We start from the raw sequence: 21,418 nt of genomic DNA on the forward strand, positions 1-21,418 counted from the left end.
GCCACAGCGACACTTTGCAAAATTACATACTGACAAAGGCTAATAAACAATCATCTAGAACGTTTCCTAGAAAAACTTTAAAAAGTCAATAATCTGGAGTGTTTTTGTAAGATGTTTCTGCCATCAACCAATGAAGAAACACATTGGTACTTTCCCATGATGAGTGAGTGCTTCAGGATCTCTTGCACTTACATGTGCAGCAGAGTACTGCAATGGAAGCATGCTGGGCCCATAACCCAGAGGTAGAAAGATTGAAACTATCCTCTGCTATATGCATTTTTTTTGTTAATTAAAGTAATCCAAAACTGGGATTGATATTTTTGCTCTTTTATTTTTACTTAAAGTACAATAACTTTTACCATTTTAATTTGTTTTAATAGTATATTGACAGTATTGTTTTCTTTCAAAAATTCACTTAATTTTCTTTTCTGTGTGCTAATTAGATATCACCTTGTTTTCACATTAAATAGACTTCCACATAAGAAAGCAGCAAGGATGCAGTGGCGTTAATGTTTCCTGGTGGTAGTGGGGTACTGTGTTTGTGCTTTCCTCTGGTCAGCTCTGGTAAAAGTCAGATTTCTTTGTCTCAGATCTTCCTCTAGCCTTGTTCTTCTTTCGAGAGTTCCCTTGTGCTGCCTCAGTTGGATCTCCTTCACTTGACAGGGGGGTACCCGAGCAGCGACCCTCCCCAGCACTAGCCCAACTCCTACTTACCTGCCAGGTGAGATACTATGATCAGGAAGGTGCTTCTCCCAGGGAAAGGCTCACCCATTGCACTCTGGGTGTGCTGCTCCTGCGATTTCCCCAAATGTGGGAAACTTGACTGCATAATTTGTGTTTCCCCTGGTCGGCTCTCGTATAATTCAGATCTCTTTGTCTCAGGTCTCTCTCCAGCCTAGTTTGCTGTCTGTTTCCACTTCTCTTTTCTTAAACCGCTCCCTTCTATGCCCTTGTGCACCTTAATTAAATCTAACTCTGATTACGTCAGAGAAGGCCAGGTACCCTACACCATAAGAGGGGGTTTGAAATTTTGACTTGTCTACTTAAAGATCACCAAAATCTGATCACAAGGTCAATTACATCACTGGGTGGGAACCTTTTGGTTAATAGCCCATGTAAGTGCAAGAGATCCTGAAGCACTCACTCATCATGGGAATGTACCAATGTGTTTCTTACAAAAATTCTCCAGATTATTGACTTTTTAAAGTTTTTCTAGGAAACGTTCTAGATGAATGCTTATTAGCCTTTGTCAGTATGTACTTTCGCAAAGTGTCGCTGTGGCGCAATCAGTTAGTGTGTATGGCTATTAACCTAAAGGTTGGTGATTCAATCCCACCCAGGGACGTAATAGACCTTGTTATCAGATTTTGGTGATCTTTAAGTAGACAAGTCAAAATTTCAAACCCCCTCTTATGGTGTAGGGTACCCGGCCTTCTCTGATGTAATCAGAATTAGATTTGATTAAGTGATTTTATAAAAAACAGCTAGGAAGCACAATTTAGCAGTGGGTTGCAGAGAAAAAAAATTATGCTGGCAGAAAAGTCCAATTGAGTGATTAAACAGCTCTTCATTTTCTGATTTTATGTTTATGCTAACAAATTTGCTCTCTGAAAAGTGTCCACAAAGCCAAGTCTCTGATTAACACCTTTGTAGGAATGGTTTTTCACCTATTACTGAATTAAACTTGCTTCATTGGAAAGGCAGCAAGATGCATCCTCATTTCAATGTCTACTGAAATAATACAGGTTGACACCAGGAAACATAAACGTCACTGCATCCTTGCTGCTTCCTCATGGGGAAGTCTGTTTAATGTGAAAACAAGGTGATATCTAATCAGCACACAGGTAAGGAATTAAGAAAATCTTTCTTTATGGGTGAAGATGTTTCTCACAAAATTGTTGCACCAAGGCATCATTGAAATTCAAGCTGGAAAGATGATTTTAATATATCACTTGTACATTTTGTACTGCTCTTCTGGTGACAATGTAGATTGTTTTTGTCAATTACCATTTTAATAATCGGGTAAAGAAAATTAATTGGATTTTTGAAAGAAAACAATACTGTCAATATACTATTAAAACAAATTAAAATGGTAAAAGTTATTGTACTTTAAGTAAAAATAAAAGAGCAAAAATATCAATCCCAGTTTTGGATTACTTTAATTAATAAAAACAATGCATATAGCAGAGGATAGTTTCAATCTGCCTACCTCTGGGTTATGGACCCAGCATGCTTCCATTACAGTACTCTGCTGCACATGTAAGTGCAAGAGATCCTGAAGCACTCACTCATCATAGGAAAGTACCAATGTGTTTCTTCATTGGTTGATGGAAGAAACATCTTACAAAAACTCTCCACATTATTGACTTTTTAAAATGTTTCTAGGAAACGTTCTAGATGAATGCTTATTAGCCTTTGTCAGTATGTACTTTTGAAAAGTGTCGCTGTGGCGCAATCAGTTAGTGTATAAGGCTATTAACCAAAAGGTTGGTGGTTCAATCCCACCCAGGGACGTAATTGACCTTGTTATCAGATTTCGGTGATCTTTAAGTAGACAAGTCAAAATTTCAAACCCCCTCTTATGGTGTAGGGTACCTGGCCTTCTCTGATGTAATCAGAGTTAGATTTGATTAAGTGATTTTATAAAAAAAACAGCTAGGAAGCACAATTTAGCAGTGGGTTGCAGAGAAAAAGAAAAATGCTGGCAGAAAAATCCAATTGAGTGATTAAACAGCTCTTCATTTTCTGGCTTTATTTTTATGCTAACAAATTTGTTCTCTGAAAAGTGTCCACAAAGCCAAGTCTCTGATTAACACCTTTGTAGGGATGGTTTTTAACCTATTACTAAATTAAACTTGCTTCATTGGAAAGGCAGCAAGATGCATCCTCATTTCAATGTCTACTGAAATAATACAGGTTGACACCAGGAAACATTAACGCCACTGCATCCTTGCTGCTTTCTCATGTGAAAGTCTGTTTAATGTGAAAACAAGGTGATATCTAATTAGCACACAGGTAGGGAATTAAGAAAATCTTTATTTAAGGGTGAAGATGTTTCTCACAAAATCGTTACCTCAATGAATCATTGAAATTCAAGCTGAAAAGATGATTTTAATATATCACTTGTACATTTTGTATTGCTCTTCTGGTGACAATGTAGTTTGTTTTTGTCAATTACCATTTTAATAATAGGGTAAAGAAAATTAAGTGGATTTTTGAAAGAAAACAATACTGTCAATATACTATTAAAACAAATTAAAACAGTAAAAGTTATTGTACTTTAAGTAAAAATAAAAGAGCAAAAATATCAATCCCAGTTTTGGATTACTTTAATTAACAAAAAAAATGCATATAGCAGAGGACAGTTGCAATCTGCCTACCTCTGGGTTATAGGCCCAGCATGCTTCCATTGTAGTCCTTTGCTGCACATGTAAGTGCAAGAGATCCTGAAGCACTCACTCATCATGGGAAAGTACCAATGTGTTTCTTCATTGGTTGATGGAAGGAACATCTTACAAAAACTCTCCAGATTATTGACTTTTTAAAGTTTTTCTAGGAAACGTTCTAGATGAATGCTTATTAACCTTTGTCAGTATGTACTTTTGCAAAGTGTCTCTGAGGCGCAAACAGTTAGCGTGTTCAGTCGTTAACCAAAAGGTTGGTGGTTCAATCCCACCTAGGGACGTAATTGACCTCGTTATCAGATTTTGGTGATCTTTAAGTAGACAAGTAAAAATTTCAAACCACCTCTTATGGTGTAGGGTACCTGGCCTTCTCTGATGTAATCAGAGTTAGATTTGATTAAGTGATTTTATAAAAAAAACAGCCACGAAGCACAATTTAGCAGTGGGTTGCAGAGAAAAAGAAATATGCTGGCAGAAAAATCCAATTGAGTGATTAAACAGCTCTTCATTTTCTGGCTTTATTTTTATGCTAACAAATTTGTGCTCTGAAAAGTGTCCACAAAGCCAAGTATCTGATTAACACCTTTGTAGGGATGGTTTTTCACCTATTATTAAATTAAACTTGCTTCATTGGAAAGGCAGCAAGTGATGTCATCCAAGCAGTGGGTCAAAGTTGGCTTCAAACCTCGTCTGCTTATGAAAAGAGAAAAGGGGTATGCAGGGCATGGCGGCCTTTTGCGGTGCTTTGATGACCCCTAGTTCGCATTAAATAATGCAGTCGAGTTTCCCACATTTGGGGAAATCACAGGGGTCAGCATACCCAGAATGCAATGAATGAACCGCACCCTGGGAGAACAGTCTTCATGACCATGGTATCTCCTATGCAAAATAAGTATGATTTGGGATAGGGCTGGGGAGGGCCGCTGCTCAGGCACATCTCTGTCAAGTAAAGGAGATTCAACTGAGGCAGCACAAGAGAACTCTCATCTGGGGACAACAACTGCAGGGAGAACACATATTTTCAGATGAACATGGGAGGGCAGAAGGCTGCCTAATACTGAAGCACCCCCAAACAACAAACCAAATGCAACAACTAGTGCAAGCATTCCTGGGGGAAGGCCTGCAGCAGATGGATTTGCATATGGCGATGTCATCCAAGCAGTGGGTCAAAGTTGGCTTCAACCCTCGTCTGCATATGAAAAGAGAAAAGGGGCGTGCAGGGCATGGCGGCCTTTTGCGGCACTTGGATGACCCCTAGTTTGCATTAAACACCTCCACCCTCCGTCGGTGTGGGGCTCATGTTGGCTATGCCCCAGCCCCTGAAGCATTCAAGCTGATTTCTTGCAGCAGCTGGGCACTGTAACAGCTCCAGAGCTGCTCTGTAAGGCAAGTAAAAGGGTGTGGGCCCTGCAGCACTACCTGTAGTTCGCATTGTGCGAGACCCCTAGTTCGCATTAAACACCCCCACCCTCCTTCGGTGTGGGGCTCATGTTGGCCATGCCCCAGCCCCTGAAGCATTCACGCTGATTTCTTGCAGCAGCTGGGCACTGTAACAGCTCAAGAGCTGCTCTGTAAGGCAAGTAAAAGGGTGTGGGCCCTGCAGCACTACCTGTAGTTTGCATTGTGCATTGGAAGGCACAAAGTAAGCAGACGGGAGGAGAAGTCAGGATAGTGCACAAGGGTATAGACGGGAGGGGCTCAAGAAAAAAGAAGTGGAAACAGACAGCAAACTAGGCTTCCAATGCACAATGCAAACTACAGGTAGTGCTGCAGGGCCCACACCCTTTTACTTGCCTTACAGAGCAGCTCTGGAGCTGTTTAATCACTCAATTGGATTTTTCTGCCAGCATAATTTTTCTCTTACGTCCTAGAGGATGCTGGGGACTCCGTAAGGACCATGGGGGATAGACGGGCTCCACAGGAGACATGGGCACTTAAAGAAAGACTTTAGATCTGGGTGTGCACTGGCTCCTCCCTCTATGCCCCTCCTCCAGACCTCAGTTTACTACTGTGCCCAGAGGAGACTGGGTGCTTTTCAGGGAGCTCTCCTGAGTTTCCTGACAGAAAGTATATTTGTTAGATTTTTTTATTTTCAGGGAGCCTGCTGGCAACAGACTCCCTGCATCGAGGGGCGGAGGGGAGAGATGCACACCTACTTCTGTGAGTTGATAGGCTCTGCTTCTTAGGCTACTGTACAGCATTAGCTCCAGAGGGATCGGTACGCAGGTCTCACCCTCGCCGTCCGTCCCAGAGCCGCGCCGCCGTCCCCCTCGCAGAGCCGGAAGATAGAAGCCGGGTGAGTATGAGAAGAAAAGAAGACTTCAGAGGCGGCGGAAGACTTCATGATCTTCACTGAGGTAACGCACAGCAGTAAAGCTGTGCTCCATTGCTCCCATACACCTCACACACGGCAGTCAGTGTAAGGGTGAAGGGCTCAGGGGGGACGCCCTGGGCAGCAATATAGACCTCTCTTTGGCAAAATAAATATATATGCAGCTAGGCACTGTATATATATATATAAGAGCCCCCGCCATTTTTTTACTATATTTGAGCGGGACAGAAGCCCGTCGCTGAGGGGGTGGGGCTTCTCCCTCAGCACTCACCAGCACCATTTTCTCCACAGCACCGCTGAGGGGAAGCTCCACGGACTCTCCCCTGCTTATACCACGGTAGAAAGAGGGTCTTAAAGAAGAGGGGGGCACATAATTAGGCGCATATATATATGGAAATACAGCGCTACTGGGTAAACATAAAATTATTGTGTTTTTTTCCTGGGTCATATAGCGCTGGGGTGTGTGCTGGCATACTCTCTCTCTCTGTCTCTCCAAAGGGCCTTGTTGGGGAACTGTCCTCAGATAAGAGGATTCCCTGAGTGTATGGTGTGTCGGTACACGTGTGTCGACATGTCTGAGGTAGAAGGCTCTCCTAGAGAGGAGCAGGAGCAAATTAATGTGGTATCTCCATCGACAACGCCGACACCTGACTGAATGGATATGTGAAATGTTTTAAGTGCTAATGTAAACTTATTACACAAGAGATTAGACAAAGCTGAAGCTAGGGAACAGTCAGGGAGTCAACCCATGCCTGTCCCTATGTCGCAGGGACCTTCGGGGTCTCAAAAGCGCCCACTATCCCAAATAGTTGACACAGATACCGACACGGATTCTGACTCCAGTGTCGACTACGATGATGCAAAGTTACAGCCAAAATTGGCTAAATGTATTCGATATATGATTATTGCAATAAAAGATGTTTTGCACATCACAGAGTCCCCTGTCCCTGACACGAGGGTACACATCTATAAGGGAAAGAAACCTGAGATAACCTTTCCCCCCTCACATGAGTTGAACGAATTATGTGAAAAAGCTTGGGAATCTCCAGACAAAAAGCTGCAGATTCCCAAAAGGATTCTTATGGCGTATCCTTTCCCGCCAATGGACAGGATACGGTGGGAATCCTCCCCTAGGGTGGATAAAGCATTGACACGCTTATCCAAAAAGGTAGCGCTGCCATCCCAGGATACGGCTACCATCAGGGACCATGCTGACCGCAAGCAGGAGGTTACCCTAAAGTCCATTTACACACATTCTGGTACCTTACTCAGACCGGCAATTGCGTCGGCCGGGGTTGTAGCGCGGTGGCAGCATGGACAGATACCTTATCAGCAGAGATTGAGACCCTAGATAAGGATGCTATGTTATTGACCATAGGGCATATAAAAGATGCTGTCCTATATATAAGAGATGCTCAAAGTGACATTAGTCTACTGGGTTCTAGAATAAACGCTATGTCAATTTCTGCTAGACGAGTCCTATGGACCCGGCAATGGACAGGTGATGCCGACTCAAAAAGGTATATGGAGGTTTTACCTTACAGGGGTGAGGAATTGTTTGGGGAAGGTCTCTCGGACCTAGTCTCCACAGCTACAGCTGGTAAATCAATTTTTTTGCCTTATATTCCCTCACAGCCTAAGAAAGCACCACATTATCAAATGCAGTCCTTTCGATCACAGAGAAACAAGAAAGTACGAGGTGTGTCCTTTCTTGCCAGAGGTAAGGGCAGAGGGAAGAAGCTGCACAACACAGCTAGTTCCCAGGAACAGAAGTCCTCCCCGGCCTCTACAAAATCCACCGCATGACGCTGGGGCTCCGCTAAAGGAGTCCGCCCAGTTGGGGGCACGTCTTCGAGTTTTCAGCCACATCTGGGTTCATTCGCAGGTGGATCCCTAGGCAATAGAAATTGTTTCTCAGGGTTACAAGCTGAAATTCGAAGAGGTGCCTCCTCGCCGGTTTTTCAAATCGGCCCTACCATCTTCTCCCCAGGAAAGGGAGATAGTGTTAAATGCAATTCACAAATTGTATCTTCAACAGGTGGTGGTCAAGGTTCCCCTGCTTCAACAAGGAAATGGAAATTATTCGACCCTGTTTGTAGTCCCAAAACCGGACGGTTTGGTCAGACCCATATTAAATTTAAAATCCCTGAACCTATACTTGAAAAGGTTCAAGTTCAAGATGGAATCGCTAAGAGCGGTCATCGCCAGCCTAGAAGGGGGGGATTTTATGATATCTCTGGACATAAAGGATGCATACCTTCATGTACTCATTTATCCACCTCATCAGGCGTACCTAAGATTTGCGGTACAGTATTGTCATTACCAATTTCAGACGTTGCCGTTTGGTCTCTCCAGAATTTTCTCCGAGAATTTTCACCAAGGTAATGACGGAAATTATGGTGCTCCTGCGAAAGCAAGGTGTCACAATTATCCCGTACTTGAACGATCTCCTCATAAAAGCGAGATCAAGAGAGCAGTTGCTGAACAGCGTATAACTTTCACTGAAGGTGTTACAGCAACACGGCTGGATTCTCAATATCCCGAAGTCGCAGTTGGTTCCTACGACTCGTCTGACTTTGCTTGGGCATTATTCTGGATACGGACCAGAAAAGGGTTTATCTTCCGATAGAAAAGGCCCAGGAACTCATGACTCTGGTCAGGAACCTATTGAAACCAAAACAGGTGTCAGTGCATCACTGCACTCGAGTCCTGGGAATGATGGTGGCATCATACGAGGCCATTCCCTTCGGCAGGTTCCATGCGAGGATCTTGCAATGGGACCTACTGGACAAGTGGTCCGGGTCACATCTACAGATTCATCAGTTGATCACCCTGTCCCCCAGGGCCAGGGTATCTCTCCTGTGGTGGCTGCAGAGTGCTCACCTTCTAGAGGGCCGCAGGTTCGGCATTCAGGACTGGATCCTGGTGACCACGAACGCGAGCCTCCGAGGTTGGGGAGCAGCCACACAGGGAAGAAATTTCCAAGGTCTTTGGTCAAGTCAGGAGACTTGTCTTCACATCAACATCCTGGAGCTAAGGGCCATATACAACGCCCTATGTCAAGCGGAGACCTTACTTCGCGACCAACCAGTTCTGATCCAGTCAGACAACGTCACAGCACTAGTTCATGTAAACCGCCAAGGCGGCACAAGGAACAGAGTGGCGATGGCGGAAGCCACCAGAATTCTTCGCTGGGCGGAGAATCATGTAAGCTGTCAAAGTCAGAAAAATATCACGATGCACACTGCCATATTTGCACCTCATATGTGTCCCTGCTGCGCATGCGTGCGCTCTCCCGTGCGTGCGCATACTCGCTGTTGCGGGCACCCGCAGGCGCACGGTATGCGCATTTACGGTAGAGATTGTGTGCGTCTAGCGGGCGACTCTTTCGTTACATATTTTCACCATATAATGCATTTTGTAGATTATGGTCCCTTTGATATATTCTGAAAGTTTAGTTAATGTAGTATGTTCCTGGACAGAGAGATCCCTCATTGTTTGATACGAAGGGTCAGACAGGAGTAATACAGTGGTGTTTAGTATCCATCGGAAGAGTATTTAATTAGCAATATTCCGGTGTTGGTTTGAAGCGGATCAATCGCTCGTGCGAATAGTTATGGACATAAGAAGTTTATGAACATTTACTGTATTTGCACTTACTTATCCATGCGGCGGGAAACCCAGTTTCCCTCCCACCTGAGCTGTTGGAAATAGTCACAGCCCACCTGTATGAATCAACCTATGACCTTTTGTTATAATGCGAAGACGAATTCCTGTGTCCAATGAACAATGAGATTGTAGGGACCATTGAATTGTATTGTGTGTGGGGCATAAATAGACAGGCCGATCACATCCAGCACTCACTCTTCATCGGTTATCATTGCTGAAAATCGGGAGCTGGATGTCCAGAGGCGCATGCGATCGTTTCCTTTGTGCGTAAGTTTTCTCCGTAATCATATTGTCTTTTCTTGTTATTATGGGCCATATCTTTCTCTCTCTCTCTTCTCTTTCTCTCATTTTCTCTTAAACGTACTTGTATTGTATTTACTGTGTAGTTACCTGGTTAGTTAGTCTATGTTATATTGTAGTGTATGACTTGTATTGTATTAATTCTTTTGCAAGTATAACATTCATAATATATATATTAGGCGTTGGACCCTAAGCACGGTATTTGTGTATTTCTTATAGTGTTAAGTATTCTCAGAGCGTCGGTGACGCTCGAACAGCTTTTGAGTTAATAAGGTTATACAGTGTTGCATTTACACCCTATCTCTACACTAAGGTTTTACAGCAAATTACATTGTTTGTGGTTTAGACATAAAGGTTTAACATTGTGAGCGTCGGCGCCGCTCGTGATCTCCTCGTGGTCTCGAGCGTCCGCTACGCTGATAGCGTAGCATTACGGTAGTCGCTCACCTATAAGTGTGCCCGATACCAACAGCGTATTCTCGTGAGCGTCTGTATCGCTTGAGCAGCCCGCTCCCGATACAGCGTCCGTTACGCTATAGCGAACCATTACGTTAGTCAGCAGCCAATAGCGTGCCTGCCTGTGATCTCTTGGCCGTGAGCGAACGTGACGCTTGAGCGTCTCGACCACGGCTAAGCGATTGTTACGCAACGAGCGTACCCTTACGGTACTCCATACGCAAATAGCGTACAGTGTTCTTAGACCTCACAAAGGGTTTTAAATAAGATAAATATTTAGCTTTATCAATTGGCGGCTCGTCCTGTCCTTCACATATCTCTGCTAGGTAATTTCAGCAGACATTATCCATCAGCAAAGGGCGGGAGATCATATTCTTCGCAGTGCTGACGGGATAAGCGTCTGTTTCGCTTAGTAAAGGGTGCTGAAGGAATCCGGGAACCGGAGGTAAGAACAACACACTAGTGTCTTTTAAAACTGTTTATTTCTATCTTGCGTACGCACACACGCATATCTGCATTTCTTTTTCATTCGTGTATTTTCATATATCACTCTCCTGTTTGCCATTTTATAATTGATAAAACGTGCTAAGAGAGATTTGTCGCTATTTCATAGTTAAAGTGTAAAAGTAATGCGTTAAGGGATAAAGTGTAAAGCACACACGCAGCTCTACCTAAAGGTAAAAGGAGAGATTGGTGTGTTGCACGGTAGACGACTGAGGATCATCTACATTGATAAAACGTGTTAGTTGTGTTACGGTGGACATTGGTTTTGTATACACGTGTCTCTAACAAAAGGCTGAGACTCGCGTACGCAAAGGCCGACGCACGCAGCGTAAATTATGCAACGGAGCATCTGGGTACGCCCACGTAACTCAAATCACACGATAGTGTTGATTTTTAAATAGCACAATAAGCGATAAATAGCGCAATAAGCGATAAATATCGCAACAGGCGATAAATAGCGCAACAAGCGATAAATAGCGCAACAGGCGATAAATAGCGCAAATCTATTTTAAATCCGAAATTTAAATTAACAGATCCTTCTCCAAATTTACAACACATCTGGTCTAAAGAAAAATTTCTGCGCAGAAATAGAAATAGAAACAAAAGTGTGTATGTGGTGAGTGAGTGTTTGTTTTTACAATTTTGGGGATTGAACCACAGAAATCATCGAGTTCTCGTGAAGTACATACGTGTAAGTGACATACGTGGTGGCTAGGGAGGCATCTCTGGTTAAACATAAAATTTGAGCATTAGAGTGTAGCAGACCAGGAGGTCATACTGTAACAGACCAGGAGGTCAGACCAGGAGGTCGCATAACAGACCAGGAGGTCCAAGTACAGCAGACAAGGAAGTCCGCTATAGAGACAAGGCACAACACCAAGAAGGGTTGGTGCGACACCCATATAGGCCATAAAAAGCTCAGGCTGAAGGAATTCGCAGCTGCTGAATGTCGATTCCACTGGTCGCTCCGTACATAAGATTAGTTGCTTATGTGCTGAACGATTGTACCGCACGTAATTGTGTGCATTAAGTTAGTCTGACCAGTACCATTTGTGTACAAACCCGGTCATAAAACTATTTGTACATTCTGACGTTATTTGTGTAATTTTTTATTTTCTGAAGGGAAGTTCGCTGGTCACTCAGGAATTGTCCAACAACCAATAGTTACTGGAAAGAGTAAGTGTTCTTCGGATATCTCTCGCATGTTCCAGTAAATAGAGGTTCATAGGGGCCCTGGGTCGAGTACGCCAGCGCTATATCAGTGTGTGGGCGTATTGGTCGGCGTGGGCGAGTGAGTGAGGTGCTCGGTAAACTTCACCGTCAACCTATCTTTTAATATTTTGGTTTTTTGTAAGGGTTCGCTGAAGACCCTGAGATAAAGGTCAGAGGTAGAGCAAGCAACACCTGCAAATTATGGGGGCCAGTTGTTCAGGAAGGGGGCGATCAACCTCGGTTCGGGTTGATTCAGTAAACCGACCAGTCGGGTCGGCAAGGTATGTAATGTGTGAAAAATATGGTTTACATACAGAAATTTTATGTGATGTATGGGAGAGAATGACAGTACATGACGGGGAGAAATTCCCAAGAGTAGGTAGCTTCAGCCCAGAAGTGTTAATGAATTTAAGGAGGAGGATATGTCTCATTAAATCAACAAAGAGACGAATCCAACATTATGATTATTTGCAGCTATGGCAACAGGAGGGTGAAATACAGAGAGGATTGGCTCTGGCGGCGGGATCTGGCCCTATCAGGAAACTGATAGCCACGGCCCCGCCGCCACCATACATATCAGGAGAGAAATTGGTTGCGGAGAATGACGCATCAGGGGGTAACAAACAGGCACTTAGCAACTGTATAAATGTTAAGGATAATGTTAATAAGTTAACCAATGCAAGCATTAACCCGTGCAAGTTGTACCCTGTTTTGAACTTTCCCCAGGAGTGTGATCAAGAGGACGAATCGGCAACAATATCGGCGCTCTCTCTAGCAGCCACTATATCAGAAACGACAGTAGGCACGGCCCAACCCATAAGATTAGTAACAAAGCCCCCTAGCGGAGGGACAGGTGAGGTCGTATCAACGGGTAAGTACGGCACCTTACACTATGCTGAAACCATTTCACCACAGGCTGTAGAATCTACACAGAATGATGTTAGTAGACTTAATCCTGTTAGGGTAATAGCTGTTCCAAATGGGAAAACTGACACATCAGGAGTCACTCCTATCAGGAACATTGCCATGTATATCCCATTTTCCAGAATGGAATTAAGGACCATAGTGTCTGAATTCCCTGACCCCAGAAAATACTTAGTTGCTAGCCAAAAATACATCAGAGACCTAGGAAACACTTTAGAGCCCAATAACAAAGACTGGCAGATATTGCTGAGGGCATGTTTACCCTCCAATGTCGACTCAGCTCAATTTTTAGCTGACTGTGGATTGGATCTGGATGTACCTCTTACAGATGTGTACAACAAAGATAACGTAAAAAGAATAAATTTACAGTTAAAGGAGTATTTCCCAGCTGTAGCCAAATGGAATAGAATTTTTTCCATTAAACAAAAAGAGACAGAAACAGCTGCTGATTATTTTCACCGGGCATTATTAGAAATGGCAAAGTACACTGGCATAGAGGACATTAGGACCAATGCAAACCATCAAGAAGTAGCAGTATCTGTGCTAATGGATGGTTTAAAAGAAGCATTAAAGACAAGGGTACAGACCACGCAACCATGTTGGCGAGGTCTGTCAGTGGCTACTTTGAGAGAGGCTGCTATTGATCACGACCGGAATATCACCAGACACAGGGAGTCGCAAGGTGATAAGTTAATGTCAGTAAGTATACAGGCCCTGACCACAAAACAGCCTGTGTTTATATCACCAAACCCTGTGGGTAAGTCAAATGTGGTAACATGTTATTTTTGTCATAAACAGGGACACATAGCACGAGACTGTAGAGCGAAAAATTCGCAAAGATCTTACCAACCCCCTAGACAACGACACGACACACGACATTGGGAGCAAGGTCCGCAGAGACGGAGTTATGAGCCACATGCAGGAGAAACAAAAAGATACCCCCCGAACAGAGACTGGCAAACTCCTGGCAGTTCCCATTTAACCCCTTCACAAGTAGTTGCTGCCAGCGGGATTCAGGGAGGTCACCATACCCAATAGGGGTGTAGCCATACCTGTAATCTGCAGCCAGTATAATTGATTGCAAGCCTTGGGAGTGAACCTGAAATTGCAATCAATGTAGCTGGTAAATCATTAAACTTTCTTGTAGACACAGGGGCGGCCAAATCAGTGATAAATTCGACAGTGGGCATGAGAACCACTGGTAAGACAATTCCAGCCATAGGGGTAACGGGAGTAGTCCAGCACTACCCTGTTAGCAAACCAGCCGAGATTACAGTAGGGCCTTTACATACCAAGCATTCCTTTTTGCTGGCTGCATCGGCACCGACTAATCTCCTGGGAAGAGACTTATTGTGTAAAATGGGGTGCGTCATTTATTGTACTCCTGAAGGTGTATTCTTGGACATACCTGAGAATCACGCTCAGGAAGTGCGAGACATGTTAGACTCCCCATCAAAATTAATGTCACATACCATTATGACAAATAGGACTCCATCCAAAGTAGAAGAAATGACATCCCAGATACCAGAGTCACTTTGGACTAAAGATGGACAGGACACTGGATTAATGGCAAACGTAGCTCCAGTAGTTGTACAAGTAAAAGATGGTAGGATAGCTCCAAAAATCCCACAGTACCCTCTGAAGCCAGAGGTGGAGTTAGGAGTGTATCCCGTAATAGAGCGCTTGCTACAACAGGGTATTCTGGTAAGAACGTCCAGCACTGCCAATAGTCCCATCTTCCCTGTGAAAAAGAGTGGGGGGAGGGGTTACCGGCTAGTGCAGGATCCAAGGGGGATCAACAAAATAGTTGAGAGTCAGTTCCCCGTAGTGCCAAATCCAGCTGTCATCCTTATGCAAATCCCTCCCACTGCGAAATTTTTCACTGTTATTGACCTCTGCTCCGCTTTCTTTTCGGTACCTCTGCACCCTGACAGCCAATATTTGTTTGCATTCACATACAGAGGAGTCCAATACACATGGACTCGATTACCACAAGGTTTCATAGACAGTCCAAGTATATTTTCCCAGGCTTTGCATGATTGTTTACAGTCTTTCCAACCAGAGAGTGGATCAGTATTAATACAGTACGTGGATGATCTACTACTGTGTTCTGATTCATTGGAAGCATCCCTGAAGGATACGAAACAGCTCCTGTTTCATCTTTCAGACACAGGACACAAGGTTTCCAAAGACAAGTTGCAATTATGCCAAACTAAGGTAAAATATTTGGGACACTGTCTAACACAAGGACTGAGACACCTGACCACTGATAGAATTCAAGCAATTAGAGACATGACTCTGCCAAAAACCCAGCAACAGATCAGAACATTTTTAGGAATGTGTGGGTATTGCCGTAACTGGATCCCAGGGTTTTCCATTCTAGCGTTACCTCTGCAGGAGATGGTCTCCTCAAACAAACCTGATCGGATTTCGCATACAGACGAGTCCGAGATGGCATTTGAGAGACTTAAACAGTGCCTAACGCAGGCACCAGCATTAGGTATGCCAGACTATGGGAAACCCTTTGAGCTGTACGGAACAGAAAGTGCTGGTTGCGCGGCAGGCGTCTTAACCCAAAAGCACGGTGATGCCAGCAGGCCAGTAGCATACTACAGCGCTCAGCTAGACACGGTAGCGCGATCCCTCCCCACATGCTTGCGAAGCGTCGCTGCGATAGCATTGCTAGTAACGAAAAGCGAAGATGTAGTGCTAGGTCACAACCTCACAATTCATACACCACATGCAGTGTCAGCCTTGCTAAATTCTGCCCAAACCAGGCACGTCTCATCAGCGCGGTTTACAAGATGGGAATTGGCACTAATGGCCCCCGTAAACATCACCATAAGGAGATGCAGTGCATTAAATCCTGCAACATATCTCCCAGGTGTGCCTGGACAGGCACAAAGGGTGGAGGATGAGAGTGGTGGGGAAGGAGAATTTAACACACAGGAGGACACACATGATTGTATGGAATATTTGACCCAAAATTTTACCGCAAGGCCTGACATCAGTGACAACCCGCTGGAAAATGTAGATCTAACTTTCTACACGGACGGTAGTTGTCACAGACAGTCAGACTCGGGAGACTTGTGTACTGGATACGCAGTCGTAGATGACCAAGGCACCATAGAAGCGGAACCGCTAGGCCCACCTCACTCAGCCCAGGTTGCTGAACTGGTCGCCCTAACCAGAGCATGTGAATTGGCTAAGGGCAAATCAGCCAATATCTACACCGACTCTAGATACGCATTCGGGGTAGTCCATGATTTCGGAGCCCTATGGCGCCTCAGAAATTTCATGACGGCAGCTGGTACACCGGTAGCGCATGCAGCTCACATCAAAAGGCTTCTAACAGCGATACAGGAACCCGACAGAGTGGCTGTTATCAAGTGTAAAGCACACACATATAGCCAGGACCCAGTATCACTTGGTAACAGCCGAGCAGACGAAGCAGCTAAGTTAGCAGCTGGTACCCCCAGACAGACAGACACCACACAACTGATGGTATTTAATACCATCAACACACAGAAGTTGTGTGAAATGCAAAATTTGTGTTCCACACAGGAAAAGGCATTCTGGAAGGCGAAGGGATATGGCCAGGAGTCCTCAGGACTCTGGACGGATGGACAAGGTAAACCGGTGGCCCCCAGAGCATATCTTCCATGTTTAGCTGAGGCAGCTCACGGGCTGACTCATCTGGGCAAGGAAGGAATGTGCAAGTTGGTAAGAGCATATTGGTGCGCCCCAGGATTTTCATCTCATGCAAGTAAGAGAGCAATGTCATGCCTTACCTGTTTGAGAAAGAATATCGGAAAGGCAATACCAACAGAACCATCTCATATCCCACCTGCAGGCGGTCCTTTCCAGGCAATACAGATTGACTTCATTCAATTACCCCCTTGTCGAAATTTGAAATATGTACTTGTTTGTATAGATGTGTTCTCAAATTGGGTTGAAGCATTCCCGGCGGCCACAAATACCGCTATGTTTACTGCTAAGAAAATTGTGCAGGAATTTGTATGTAGATATGGTATCCCTAGAATTATCGAAAGTGATAGGGGTACCCATTTTACAGGTGATGTCTTTCAAGGAATGTGTAAGTTGATGGGAATTGATAGCAAGCTGCACACTCCATACCGTCCACAGGCGAGTGCGAAGGTGGAAAGAGTGAATAGCACTATTAAAAATAATTTGAGCAAAGTTATGGCAGAAACAGGATTGACATGGCCAGAAGCTTTACCCATTGTACTGTACAGCATCAGAACCACTCCCAGGTCCCCTCTTAATCTGTCCCCTTTTGAAATCTTGTTTGGTCGACAACCGCATGTTATGATTAACCCTCAGGATGATTTGAAGTGTAACAATGAAGTGACTGTAAAGTACCTGGTTAATATGAGTAAACAGCTAAGGAATCAAAATAATAATTTGAAGTTGGTGATTCCTGATTTACCAGATAGTAATTGTCATGACATTGAACCTGGGGAGTATGTAATGATACGAAATTTTCTACGCTCAGGTTGCCTTATTGACAGATGGGAAGGACCATACCAAGTCTTATTGACTAGCACTACAGCATTGAAAGTTGCCGAGAGAGAGACTTGGGTTCATTCGTCCCATTGTAAGAAGGTTGCTGATCCAGAGAGGTCCCGTGATAAGGAACAGACGGTAGAGGACGTTGTATCACTGGAGTGTCTGTTCCAGGAGGACTGAGGCGGCACCTGAGCATTGAAAATCACAAGATCAAAAGCAGTTGTCGATTCCCTGTTCCCTTTTATTGTTTTTCTCCAACTTCCCATCCCCTCTCCCTCAAATTATTTTCCCCCCCCTTCTCATTCTTCTTCGTTTCCTCCTATAAGATGGACTTGCCCCAAGAGACTGTGATCCGGATTTTCCTGTTGACCATGATGTTGACCAGAGCAGTCTGTTCCGGCGAGAGTACCATGGAGGTCGAGAGAGGTTCTGGAATGGGTTCTGATGACAGAGATGGAGGCGTAGTTTTCCGAGAACAACATAATCAACAAGCAAAGGCGAGTATCAGAAAACGATCCGATAGCATTGACAATAGAAGGAATTGTGAAGGATTGTTAGCTGAAGAAAACTGTATCTGTAGGCTCTGTGACAACGTAGTCGAGGATGGGTGCATTAAAAATGCCAATCCAGTTTTAATATCCACATGGACCGGCATCCCTTGAGTGACTATCACTCCTTAGTGGGTAGCGTGTTAAATCAAACAGATTGTTGGGTATGCTCTCAAGTACCTCAAGGTCATAGCAAATCAGGACTAGTACCATTTCCTTTAACGATAGGGGAGGTACTTGAGCTAAGTGGTGGGAGACCGGTGGACAGGAGGTTTAATATCTCCAGTCCTCCTAGTTTGAAGCTCCACCAATATCATGTGGATAGATCCCTCATATGTTTTAACATTTCCAATCCCCGAAAGCCGGGAAATTGGGAAGTGTCATGGAGTAACCAAACCATGACCTTTTCATATAGAGCAGATAGAATGCCGACAGATACAGAGCTTATACGCCACATAGCCAGTAGAGGAAAATCTTTCCGGTATAGGTATACCCTAGGAAGTAGGATTACGAGAGTTGGAGAGGTATCACCAGGATACTGTGCACATATCGTACAAGCTGATACGTGTACTAGACAGATGGGAGAATTAGGGTTAGGAGATTTCACATGGAAAATGTGTAATATGGTTATGTCCTACTCCGTCCCATATGTTCTCCCCGATGATGCATATTTCATATGCGGGAGGAAGGCGTATAAGTGGCTTGCCCCAAACTCTGAAGGATTGTGTTATATTGGAAAAGTATTGCCTGAGGTAATGACTGTATCACATGCCAAAATGAAAGACATACACCGTGTTGCCCAAACTCCTTATACTCACACCCATTACGAGCACGTAGTTAAACGGCACCTGATAGAAAGAACAGAGCACCCGGCCTCTGACATGATCCATGAATCCACCGGGATTCAGTTTCTACTTGCGTTAGACCTCACTCGCACCGCCAGAGGAGTGTTGAATTATAAATACATATCTGCGCTCGCAAATTTGTTAGACAATATCACAGAAATGTATGATGACACGTTTAGGTATACTGGAAGAGAACTTCAAGCTTATAAAACAGAACTAGTTCAGCATAGAATGATTCTCAATTATCTCACAGCAGTAACAGGTGGATATTGTGTCACACTGGCAACGCAGTACGGCGTGAAATGCTGCACATATATAACGAATAGTACCGAGGACCCGGTCGAGGTCATAGACCAAAAGATGGACGATATTCTCCAATTGAAGTGGGAATTTCGCAGGAGACACAATCTCACCCTTGCTGCTGTGAGTAATGAGCTGACTAGTTGGGTGTCATGGTTGAACCCGCGAAATTGGTTCTCCGGTTTAGGAGAATGGGCTCAAGGAGTTATAATGGATGTAGGGAAGTTTCTCCTATGTATCTTAGGTGTTATCATAACGATTGGCTTGATATTTAGATGCGGTCAGGCTTTAACGAAGTGCAAACGAAGTACCAGGGTGATGAGTTTAAGGAGTGAGGAAATTGTAATGCGATTTCTACGGTCCGTTTCTTTCACCTGTTTTTCCGTTTTCCTCTGAGGTAAAAAGACCCACTTGGACGAGGAATTTGATGAGCCGATATACAGACAACAGATGGATTAAAGAAGAAGTTTTGACAACCTTATACACAGATTTTTGATGAACTATGCCATAGATCCCCAGTTTCCCTAGAAATTTTAAAATTACTCTAGCCCAACACTTTTGTAAATCTATGGACATTGACAAAGCTTTTTGCTCGCACCTTATGGGCAAAAGCACAAAGAAGACTGCATTCAACAGACACCAAACAAGACCTCAATCGACGAATGTTCATTAACCTGACATAGAATACCACTGCATTTACCGTAACTATGTATTTTCTTCATCTCTACAACCTTCAGGTAATTACAAACATAGTATAGGGAATACAGGCACAGATATCAGCAATCACATATTCCCCCATTCATGTATCATCAACTAAAATGTGCTCCCCATTTTTGTTACAACCAAAATCCGAAAAAAGCTCGGTAAAGTTTGACAGCCCATCCACAGACCCGTACCACGGGATAAGAAGGAATTCAAATGTATACTTCGCAATACCTCAAAGCTTGATTTAAAACACGTACGGCACGATGATACATGACCCCCCAAACATGGATTCATACACACATGCTTCTGCTATCTCACTAGGTCATACCCTTTTCCTACCTTCTCCTCTCCTCCCCTACCCAACCATGTAAATGTATTAACCCCTGACATATATTTTTCTCTTTTTGAAATGTTTTAGGAAGTGGCAGTTATTGTTGACTGCCAAAGGGTGGACTGTCAAAGTCAGAAAAATATCACGATGCACACTGCCATATTTGCACCTCATATGTGTCCCTGCTGCGCATGCGTGCGCTCTACCGTGCGTGCGCATACTCGCTGTTGCGGGCACCCGCAGGCGCACGGTATGCACATTTACGGTAGAGATTGTGTGCGTCTAGCGGGCGACTCTTTCGTTACATATTTTCACCATATAATGCATTTTGTAGATTATGGTCCCTTTGATAGATTCTGAAAGTTTAGTTAATGTAGTATGTTCCTGGACAGAGAGATCCCTCATTGTTTGATACGAAGGGTCAGACAGGAGTAATACAGTGGTGTTTAGTATCCATCGGAAGAGTATTTAATTAGCAATATTCCGGTGTTGGTTTGAAGCGGATCAATCGCTCGTGCGAATAGTTATGGACATAAGAAGTTTATGAACATTTACTGTATTTGCACTTACTTATCCATGCGGCGGGAAACCCAGTTTCCCTCCCACCTGAGCTGTTGGAAATAGTCACAGCCCACCTGTATGAATCAACCTATGACCTTTTGTTATAATGCGAAGACGAATTCCTGTGTCCAATGAACAATGAGATTGTAGGGACCATTGAATTGTATTGTGTGTGGGGCATAAATAGACAGGCCGATCACATCCAGCACTCACTCTTCATCGGTTATCATTGCTGAAAATCGGGAGCTGGATGTCCAGAGGCGCATGCGATCGTTTCCTTTGTGCGTAAGTTTTCTCCGTAATCATATTGTCTTTTCTTGTTATTATGGGCCATATCTTTCTCTCTCTCTCTTCTCTTTCTCTCATTTTCTCTTAAACGTACTTGTATTGTATTTACTGTGTAGTTACCTGGTTAGTTAGTCTATGTTATATTGTAGTGTATGACTTGTATTGTATTAATTCTTTTGCAAGTATAACATTCATAATATATATATTAGGCGTTGGACCCTAAGCACGGTATTTGTGTATTTCTTATAGTGTTAAGTATTCTCAGAGCGTCGGTGACGCTCGAACAGCTTTTGAGTTAATAAGGTTATACAGTGTTGCATTTACACCCTATCTCTACACTAAGGTTTTACAGCAAATTACATTGTTTGTGGTTTAGACATAAAGGTTTAACATTGTGAGCGTCGGCGCCGCTCGTGATCTCCTCGTGGTCTCGAGCGTCCGCTACGCTGATAGCGTAGCATTACGGTAGTCGCTCACCTATAAGTGTGCCCGATACCAACAGCGTATTC

General features: G+C 43.9%; 1 non-coding gene and 1 pseudogene across 1 annotated transcript; one reads left to right on the top strand and one right to left on the bottom strand.

The window, feature by feature from the left end:
* The first annotated feature begins 706 nt into the window (after nt 1-706).
* LOC135004855 (U1 spliceosomal RNA) lies at nt 707-869 on the top strand. The gene has a single exon (XR_010205578.1). It is a non-coding gene; the product is annotated as a U1 spliceosomal RNA (small nuclear RNA).
* A 3,252-nt stretch (nt 870-4,121) lies between these two features.
* Nucleotides 4,122-4,300, bottom strand: LOC135004982 (U1 spliceosomal RNA; annotated as a pseudogene).
* Between the last annotated feature and the right edge of the window lie 17,118 nt (nt 4,301-21,418).

This window comes from Pseudophryne corroboree, unplaced genomic scaffold, assembly GCF_028390025.1.
Source record: "Pseudophryne corroboree isolate aPseCor3 unplaced genomic scaffold, aPseCor3.hap2 scaffold_195, whole genome shotgun sequence".
Lineage (NCBI taxonomy): Eukaryota > Metazoa > Chordata > Amphibia > Anura > Myobatrachidae > Pseudophryne > Pseudophryne corroboree.